The following is a 10,851-nucleotide window of genomic DNA, read 5'->3' as shown; positions in this document are numbered from 1 at the left end:
CCACCTATCCCCTCCTCCCACCTCAAGCCGCACCTCCATCTCCTACCGACCAACCTCATCCCGCCCCCTTGACCTGTCCATCCTCCCTGGACTGACCTATCTCCTTCCTAACTCCCTACCTACACTCACCTTTCCTGGCCCCATCCCCGCCTCTTCGACCTGTTTGTTTCCTCTCCACCTATCCTCTCCTCTATCCCTCTTCTATCCGCCTCCCACTCTCTCCCTATTTATTTCAAAACCCCCTTCCCCTCCCCCTTTTCTGATGAAGGGTTTAGGCCCGAAACGTCAGCCTCTCTGCTCCTATGATGCTGCTTGGCCTGCTGTGTTCATCCAGCCCTGCACCTTGTTGTCTCGGACTTTGAACATACACTTTTCAATTAGGATTACTGGCCCTTAATAACAAGTGCCATTTTAAAAATATAGTCAAGAAACACAATTCACAGTATTAGCTTCCACCCGTAAAGCCTTTATGCACTTAACATCAATCCACTGGGTGAGTTTCAACGTTGTCAAAAGTCAATATTGATGAAAAACAAGACAGGGTCACATTTCTGAAACAGTTTGAAGATTATACAAGAAGTTATTAATTGAATGACTACTTTCACACAAAATACAAAATTTAAAAAAAATAAACAAGTCATTTAATTACTATCAAAACTGTTTCCGATCAATGAAGTTTGGGAGTTGCACAAGTCCTTAATAAGTAGCAAGCTGCAATCTCGGAGACTAGGAACTGAAAACAGGAAAAACTGGTTATTTCCACCACTTCATTCATTGCACTAAAGCAATGTAATCAACTGCAGCACCCCCTACCGGTATCCCAGTTCAGATCAGAAGTCGGAACCCGAGATTTCCTTTACAAAACTGGCAATTTTCCATGCTGTACAACTCTATGACTATATAACGAAAAATTTGCAAAATTCTCCATCTTCAGAAAAATAGGTCAAAACCTGCCAGTCATGCACCTTACATACAAAAATAACACAGCATCTTAATAGCTTTCAATGTACACATAAAGCCATGGTGTCGCTAGAATAAAGCAACACCTAAATAAACAAATAAGTATACATCTTGGGTACAGAGTTTTCTTCAAATGAGTTCTATCCCTGAATGATTAACTAGTCTCTTTTGTCCACAGGAGCTATCTGACCTGATGAGTGTTTTAAACTTTTTCCATTTCTATTTCACACATTATTTCTTATATTTTTAACTCAAAGTAAAACAGTCTGAGGTTAGAGTTTAATTATAATAGTGTGCATTAATGTTACATCGACACATTTTTATACAGATGTGGGAATATGGAGAGACCAAGTAAACAGTAGAAACTCCCTTTAATATGATTAATGCAGGAGAGAAAAAAAGAACATTATAATTTAGGCTACATTTCAATAACTATTTATTTAAACTTAGGTGAATAATCATCTAATGGTTGAAAATGATTGATTCTAACAGGTAATTAATTTACCATCAACATGTTCAAAGTCTATTCAAGCGAGTTGAATAATTCCTGTGTTTGTTCTGTCTTATGTCAAGAAAACTTAGCTGCAAGTTAGCTTCTGTGGTGACACCCAGTATAACAGGCACCCAAGCTACCAACTGTAACAAATTCTGAGAGTCGACTGAAACCTCAGAACATAATTGGCAACTTAAAACGCACAGCTAAAATTTAAAGTCAAAACCATTGATCTTAGTTTGCCATTTTACTGAAGCTGGACTTCAGACATACTGATGCAAAGAGGATATGGGAAGAGGAAGAAAAAAATATACTGCATTCCCAAAGGTACATTAGACAGGAAATGTGACTTCATTGGCAAATGTTTCAACCACCAGAGAGATAATTCTGTGTAGCTCACAAAGCAGTAATTCTTCCATCCATTTAAAATCTAGCTTTTAAATCTCAAAACAAAAACCTAAAGGAGGCAACAAGTTAGCACACAACTATATTCTGTTGTAAAAGTGTTTTTTTGAAAAAGGAACAGATAGCAGTGATTCCAGTTCCCATCAGTGTACATTATGCTCTAGATCTGCCCATAGTAAATAATCTTGAAATAAGCATTTCTTTTTATTTCTTTTACAGTTAAATTCTAATATTTTATATTTTAGGTTTTAAATGGCTAAAACCAAACGGAAATGCATTTCCAGCTGTTGCCCTTCATTCCAAGGAAAATGGTCTTTGTATAGAATCTTCTCAGCCGTACCCTGTGCATTTTCAATGTGGCCCCAGCTCAAGGGACATAGCTTTCACTGAATCCCAAAGGGAAGTGCAAAAAAAAGTTGTATAATAGTCTATATCCTGCCTAAAAAGTTGGCAGAGATTTCAAATTGCAAAATGTCCTTCTTCCAAAAACAAATATTCTTTATGCTTTTATATATTTCAATTATCAGTTCATTGCATCAAAATTCTGAATACTTTACAAATTCATAACTCTCTAGTTCTGCAGAAACCTACACACCATTCAGAAGTTGGGAAGTCAAAACAAATCTCATTGTCTTTCTTAAAATTACTTGGAACCTGAATGCTCATGGCTTAAAATAGCTAGAACTATGCCTGCAAAAGCAGCATCTGTGTGATGTTACCTGTTAGTGCTGTTTATTCAAGTGTTGGAGGAGGGAACTAGTTCAAAGTAGCAACAAAAGCTGCAGTCCTAGTGAACTGTATTCTGAAAGGCCAGGTTGTAAAGGAAACATGTCATCTTCCACATATACATTTGAATTTCTTTTTCCTCTCTCACCATCAACTGTAGCTCAATTCTGCACAGGAATTTTTATTTTAAATTGACAATTCAATGAAGATTTCCTAATAAATTATCCTAGTAGAATTCTATAGCTGCCAGTCTATTGGGTGTGTTCAGTGATCATTCTGTCAGAAAGGTCAGGGTTTTCCAGCTTGTCAAGAGAAGAAACTCCACACGGTTCAGCCTTTCACAAATTTGTTTGTATGTATTAACAGTGACATCCCTACCTAGCGGCACTGCGTGGTCACCTTCACCATACAAACCACAAGAGATCAAGAAGGCAGCTCAACATCAGCTTTTGAGGGCAACTGGATTTTTTTGAAAACAAAATAGTAGACATTTGCATGGGCTTTTTTTCAAATGGTTCAAAACCACTGCCCGACTGAAGAGAGCTGAGAAACAACATTACCCAATTCATTGATCTGTGCTGGTGGTGTGATACAAAGGTCTTACTGGCTCGGAATGCCAAGTTACAGGTGCCAATATTTTTTCCCAGACTAAAGACAAGAGCATTTTTGCTAGTGGTTGGATCTTTTACGGTGTGTGTTCTTTTAAATCAGAAAAAGCAAGAGAACCCACACTAACTAGGAGGTGGCTACCTGAACGTCAATATTCACACATTAGTTTTGATTGTTACTGTTTGGAAACAGAATTCTAACATCAGTAATGTTGGGCTTGTAAAACTAGGATTCTGATCTCTTATGAGCATCCACTGTGCCTTGCTGATACCAATCCACAAGGCATAAGTTTCAAAGAATCAGCATAGGAAGAGCCCAGGCAGACCCTCTGAAAGAGCTATCCTATTAGTTGCACTCCCCTGCTCTTTCCTATATGCAAATCGTTCTTTTGGAAAAATATTTCCTTTCAGAAATCACAATTGGAACTTCTCGCAAAACATTCTCAGGCACTGAACTCCAGATCTTTACATGGCTGTGTAAAAACATTTCTTATACTCCCTCTGTTTCTGTTGCCAATTATTTTAAAAATCACTGGGTCTTCTGACTATCAACCACCTGCAGTTTCTCCATACTCATTCAATCAGAAGCCCTCAAGTTAAATATTTTGCACAGAAGTACTTTATATCAAAAAGTAAACTGATGGGACCATGACACTGAGCAGTGGGAATATGAAACTCACTGGCTCATGAAGCAGAGACCATGAATACATTCAAGGCGAAGTTTAGTGCAAACATAAAGGCAAAAGGACTTAGAGAATTTAGGGGCTGGAAGACAAGAGTTAAGTACAGCAAGGTAAGCACATGGAATACTAACAGTGGAATACAGCAGTTGAGCTGAATGGCCTGCTTCCTTACTGTAGATTTAATATGAATTTACACATGTATTACCAAACAAAACTTAATAGTTAAACTCCAACCTACTTTCTATTTTAGGACATAGTTATTCAAGCAGGTTGAAGAAGAAAAACTGCATTAAAAATGTTGCTTCTTTAGAGATGTACAACTTGAAAGCATGTGACAACAATATATCACTTAAAACATAAGGTTTGGAAATAAATGTTGATTTCTCCACTTCAATACATTATACTCAAGGGAATCGAGATCACAATGCTCATTTTTCCTTCACATAAAAAATATGATAGACAAGGAAGACTATTTTAATCGATATTAGTTTATCACCCAGAAACCCCTACTATAACTCTTTTGCAACATCTAATCATTTACCAAATCCAGGGTTTTTGCTTTTGCCACTCTCTTTAAGAAACCTTTGAATTTCATAATCTTAGTCCTAATTTACAGTTTAAGTCCATGACATCATTATCCCCCCAAAACACCTCTCCACCCAATCCACAATTTAAAGTAATATTGAGTTAAGTTTACCTTTTCCATATCATTTACCATTTCATTCCTGGATTAACGTCCATGTTCCAACTGTATATGGAGTTTAATTGTTCAAATGCAAGAAAATTATTGGCACTTACAGACCTATTCATTCAAATGTTACACATGCTCTGTTCACAATATATCTGAGGGAAGAATGTGCCAAATTGTGATTATTACATTTAATATGCTTCTGTTTTGGACACAAGCTCAAGTGGCTGTTATTTTCTTAGTCAAACAAAGTATTAGTCTAAACCACCTCATGCTTCCTATATCGCAATACAACCGATTTCAGAGATGCAGATTACCAATTACTAACTAACATTTACAACTTTTTTTTTAAATGATCTACATTGCTTATATATTGCACAACTGGGTGTGGTGAGTATTCCGTATATCACCCACAAAGGATCTATGGCATTAGCATTCACATTTCCTTTGCGTATTTGCATTATATCTCACTGTGAAGTAATAAACATAATTTCTACATTTTAGGATCTGCCAATAAGTTGGACAATGAGCAACTAGAAGAATAATAGCATTTGCAGGAAATCTTGAAGAGTGCATTAACATGTACAGTGAATGGTCAGATGGAAAAGTTTCACAACAAATACTACATAAAAACTACAGATTCAATCCATAATCCATTGAAACATTTAACGTTATCTAGCTGGACATTTGCATTTTCAAAATTTAAGGCTTCCATCAACCAGTTTCAGTGCTCAACTCAAGACAATTTAATGTGGAGCATTTAGGTCCACTTTATCTGTGCAATTACTTGAAGAGGAAAAATCTACAGAACTGTGGCAAAAGCAATTGGGAGTGAGAATTAGATAGCTCACGGCACGATGGGCTGAACAGCTACTTCCCATAATGTATCATTCTTTGATTCTAGATTAGTGCATAATAAATGAACAGGAAATTCTTTATTTGACATAAAGTTCCCAACTGCATTTTCAAAATATATTTCAATGCTATCTAATTATGATGAATTCAACATGATATTAGGAAAATGCAATTTTATAGCAAGTTATTGGGTGGTACTAATAAACTAATGCTTAATAATTTTAGACGAACTAATCAAATGTGCAGCTTTGGGTAAATTTTAGTATTACACACATGTACTCTACACAAGCTGTAATTTCACATGATGTCCAACCTTCCAAGTTCAATTTACACATTCATCTCCACTGATGTAAAGTTGCCACAAGACGATTTTACTGCCATTTTGCAGGCACTATTCATGATCTGAAAATCTATTCTCTCTTTAAATGGGTACTACAGTTTTGCCTCTGCCACTGGACACTATAGCAAATATAAACTCAATCTGGTTAATCCCTTTGACCTTTCAGCAAGGTTGGTTAATGGGTTTCTACAAAGAAACCCTATGTAAGACATGCGCCTGCTAACAGTTTGATCATTTGAGTAAATAAAAGCCTACAATTTCCAGCCACGTTGAGTAACAGAAGTACCCAAAGTTATTGTTAAGAATTGATTATTTTGTTTGTGGGCCACTAAACTGCACCCAATATATGAAACAATAAATAATTTGAACAATGTTATCCATCATTCTCATTTATTTAGAATAGTCAGCTGCAGTGCCATAATGCATCAAGTATTTCAGAAACAGGAATGCGGAAAGTAGAGAGAGAATGCATTATTAAATAAAAATTCTCTCTTCTCACTTCCAAACCTTTTATAGCAGAATATTTCAAAGGTCCTTGTCAAAATGCTCTCTTCAATGACCCTCACATTGTGATGCAAATAAAATGCTTCACGGAAAATCAGCAGTGATCAAATTTCCTCCAGCAGATTATAAAACTCTTTGGGTCCCCTTTCACCATACTGTGATCATGTAAGAGTCTCCAGTGAGTGAATTAAAGATTTTTTAATTAATTCATGGTACAATTAAGAGCCAAACTTGAGCACAAAAATTAAGTCCAAAACAGCAGTGAGGGAGTTCTGCATTGCTAGATGTGCCATTTTTTTTCAAAAGTAACATTAAACCAAAGCTTTATGAAGCCTCTTAGGTGGATATAAATGTTTGTCACTCTGAAGAAGTGGAGTAGGGTATCTCTATTGTTCTGGCCAATATTTAACATACAACAAAGATCACAAAAAACGATCATTTGATAGTGCTTACTGTGTGTAGACTGATTGCAATGTTACATTGCAACATGGCCACACTTTGAAATTACTTCATTGGTTGTGAAGTGCTTCAAGCCTGTGCAGTGGTCATGACTGCTATATAAATACAAGTCACTTTTTCACTTTCCTAGCAACATTTCAGAATGAAAATTTCAAACTGTAAATAGCATGTCTCCTTTCTCAGTCATCCAATAGCACAAATGCATGCAACATAACTCCAATCTGCTTTACAGAGAATAGAAGATAACGAAGTTAAATTGTTATATCATTTACACTGTTTTTGAAAACTTGCCAGTGAAGTCATCTGGAGCTTGAAATAAATTAAATTGAAAATTACAACATTTCTGTATTTTTTCATAACATTATCAAGGATTAAAGGGTCATAAGTTAGACACAAGACAAAAAAATTGAGCTTGAGAAATATTTAATTTTCATCATTTTGCCATTGGTTGGCCAACACCTGAATTTGAAAACAAATGTATTAATGAAAAACTTTTGAAGGAGGACAAAAAAAAAGTGAAGAAAAATGTGCAACGCAGTGCAAACTTCCACCAAAACCCAGCTGACACTTCTGTACAATTTTTGCAGCTTACCCTATCCAAAAAACCCTCACTGGGACAACAATGTACCATCGAAAATGCTTTGGTCACTTGAAAGCAAATGTCATTGTAAACCTGTACAAATGCACAAAGCTACATAAAAGGCAGCTGTAACATCTCACAATATCCATTTGGAGTGTGGGTTGGGATAGTGATAGTTATAGTTTTTGACACCTTCCCCACAGGTGTAGGCTATTCAGGCTCGAGCCTCCTCTGCCAGTGTAGATCACAACTAATCCTCTGCCTCAATGCCACTTTCCTATGCCTCCCCACACCCTTTGATGTTGTTAGTATCTGTTTATGGTTCAATCTGTCGCACCTCTCAATATACACTACAAACCTGCCATTTCACATTTTGGTAGTGATACCAGGATGGTTTAGAAAAGATCTTGCTAGAGATGTAGTCAATGCAAATAGAGTTAAATAAAAAAGTTGCCAAAACAAATTATAAAACATTTCTTAAGAACTGAATGACTATGGCACTACCACTTATTTTTTTAAAAACAACAGCAAAAGGGACCTGTGGCAATCATTAGAAATCTAATTAGTTTCTAAAAATGGTGAAACAGCACTTCAATATTTGTACAGTTACATACGTGTACAGTCACTTGTCCTGCAATGCACAGTGAAAGTAAAAATTACAATCGAGAATTTCCACCAACCCAGTTGTTATAAGTTCAGTTCAAACCACACTCATGAGTTAGTAATGGTGGTGTCATTCCAAAGCTGCCTTACCAAAAAAACGTTTTCTTTTTCAGACACTGAATTGTGACGGGGTGATTCCATAAACAGCTTTCACTCTATTGAACAAGTGGCAATTTTCGTGTCTTAATATCACCACAGAATTCTGGTGGCTATTTGATTACAAACACAATGTAACCAACTCTGATTCTGTTCAGACCCACCATCTAAAATGACAAATTTCCAATTGGGTTGTTTGACCAAAATTAGAAAAGAAAACTTCACTGATTCCCTCCATCCGTATTTCCCAACCCAAAAACAGAGACAATTTTATTTGCTCTCCCAACCCACTCCCACCACCCCCACCACTCCCATTCCCACTCCCTCAACCCACAGCTGCCTCAGCAGTGATCAGCAAACCCAGACTAGTGAAATCCAACCTGGGACCTTCATGCTCTGCATGCCCCAATACTACACCAGGTGGTGTAGATTTACTCACTTGAGCCACTAGGGAGCCATACAACAGCATTAAATAACAACACAGCATAATAGTTTTTGACACCTTCCCCATAATTTTTATTCCATAGGTAACACTGACAAGCCTCGCAGAATTATAACAGTCTGCACTCTGGAGTGGAATCCAAGTTGTGCAAAAGGTCTCATAGTAGAGGCATTCAGATCCAATTAGGAATGTAACCTTTTGTTTCTGAGAACATTTTTAGTTTGAATTCCTAGCTTTCGATACCCAGGATAATGAAACCTATATGATTTCTAAGGGGTATGTGATTTACAACCTACAATTAAAATGCATCAGACATCAACGGGTGGAAAAAAATACATTACACTTAACACTGATAGCCAAGTTTAACAAACTAAGGAATGGAATCTGCAGACTTACAGATCCCTTGTCAAGAGGCAATTGGAGTTACACGGCTTCTGTTACTTTTCATCCAGCACTCTGCAGGAACTCAAGATACAGTTTCATTCCATTCACAAGAATCCAGCACAAGCTGATGAATTATTTTCTCCTTTTCTTTCCTTTGTTAGTGGATGGGACAAGTTTGGGGGGCGTGGGGGGTGGGGAGCTGGGGTGCAGGGAAGGGGCCTTTAAAAAGAAAATGCTTCTCCCAGTAGTAAGAAAAGTGCAGCAGCCAACAAAGTCTTGGCTCCACGTGTGGATTCGTCTCCTGTAATCCATTAATTCACTAAGAAGGAGACCAGATGCAGGATTAGAGAAAATTCCAAGCTGCCTTATTACAGCCAGCATTCAAACCCAGCTTTATCAACAAATTATCATCATTCTGGGTAAATTCCATTCCATTAATTTATAAAAAGTAATAGATAGGGATTTAGATGACATTTAGGTGCGCCAGTTTTAAATCTCCTAAATCCATACTAACTACTATTAAACAATACAAAGTGCAACCATAAAATAGTCACTCAATGGAAAAAGCTGTCCATTAAATGTTGACATGCCTGCGACAGGTCTGCTTTGTAAGCAGCACATACAGCAAACAGTTAATGTACTTGAAATAACTTGTAATAACTTTTTCTTTGATACCACATTTGTCAATAGGCTTACACAATTCAAATGTATTTTCCAAGTTTCCAAAGGATTAACTGTAACCACTTCAAAGCTTTGCCTCAACAATGACATCTGAATTGCAGCCTCATCACTCTCTCTCTTTGCACAGATAATGACCAAGCTCTCTTTTTCATCTTTCTTTCAAGTTTTCAATTACTTCAAAACAAATGATGTGCACTTAGTCAGATTTTGATCCAAAATGCTTCAATATAAAATGCAGCATGTGCCAATATCCCACTGCAAATTTACAAAGGGGGCAGAACATTTAAACAAATAAAAAGCGATGACAAAATTACTACACGCTCTGGACATTCATGCAACATCCCTGTCTCAGGAAAACACAGATTTTAAAAATCAAATTTAGTACAACACAGAGCTCCAAAGAGATGTGGATCTCAGAGTCACAGGCATCTTGCCAGAATCAAGCTCCTTTGATGTAAGAAAAATATCCTCCAGTTTGAGTACACTTGTAAAAGTGCAAGGCAAGAACTTTAAATAATATTTTCTTCAGTGATCACCTGGACTTTTCCCAAACTACTGGCGCCTGTTTTAATTTTTCAAACGATCCTCTCTTCATCTTCCACCCCATTCCCCCAAGAAAACTAAATCGAGAGAATTGGCTCCAGACCTGACTCCCCATGAAAACCTGGGTCAAAGAATATTTCAGGCATCTGCACACTTTTTTTCTGGGGTGGTTGGTGGAAATGAAAAGAACATCTTTCAGATCACACGTCGGCTCTGAGCTTGAGCAGCTTGGGCTGTTAAAAAGAAACAGGCATGCACAAATGGGAATTTCTAACACTTTCCATATGACATCTGAATTGCGGCTGTTATAAAAAACTGTACCAACTGGTACCACGCAAAAATACCCCAAAAATCTACCCAAAAGCTTTTTGTTAAAAAATCCATTGAGGGAACATGCAGTCTCCAGAGTTCCATCAGCAGAACTGGGTAACAGTTATTTGTACTGCCATTTATTTCCAAAGATGTTGGAAGAGTGCAAGTTAATCTCCAAGAGCTAAATATATTGGTGACTGGAGTTCAACTACCTAACCTCTATCCAGCCTCATTTCCAGGTTTTCTAATGAAAGCACAGACCATGGAAGACACCTACCCTCCCTTTGATAAAGTGAAGGCAAAGTAAGGGGAACAAATAGGAGTGAGGTGAAGAGAATGGGTGGAGGAGGGCTGGCGAAGGAGAGGGGCGCTGCTGGTGGGTGGAGGAGAGCTGGCGAAGGAGAGGGGCGCTGCTGGTGGGTGGAGGAG

General features: G+C 37.4%; 1 protein-coding gene across 1 annotated transcript in view; it reads right to left on the bottom strand.

Moving 5' to 3' along the window:
- nkd1 (NKD inhibitor of WNT signaling pathway 1) overlaps nucleotides 1-10,851 on the bottom strand; it is a 98,506-nt gene that overhangs the window by 86,809 nt on the left and 846 nt on the right. The gene's annotated exons all lie outside the window — the stretch shown is intronic.

This window comes from Rhincodon typus, chromosome 15, assembly GCF_021869965.1.
Source record: "Rhincodon typus isolate 14 chromosome 15, sRhiTyp1.1, whole genome shotgun sequence".
Classification (NCBI taxonomy): domain Eukaryota; kingdom Metazoa; phylum Chordata; class Chondrichthyes; order Orectolobiformes; family Rhincodontidae; genus Rhincodon; species Rhincodon typus.
The sequence above is the reverse complement of the archived record's forward strand: the minus strand, read 5'-3'. Positions and strand labels throughout refer to the sequence as shown.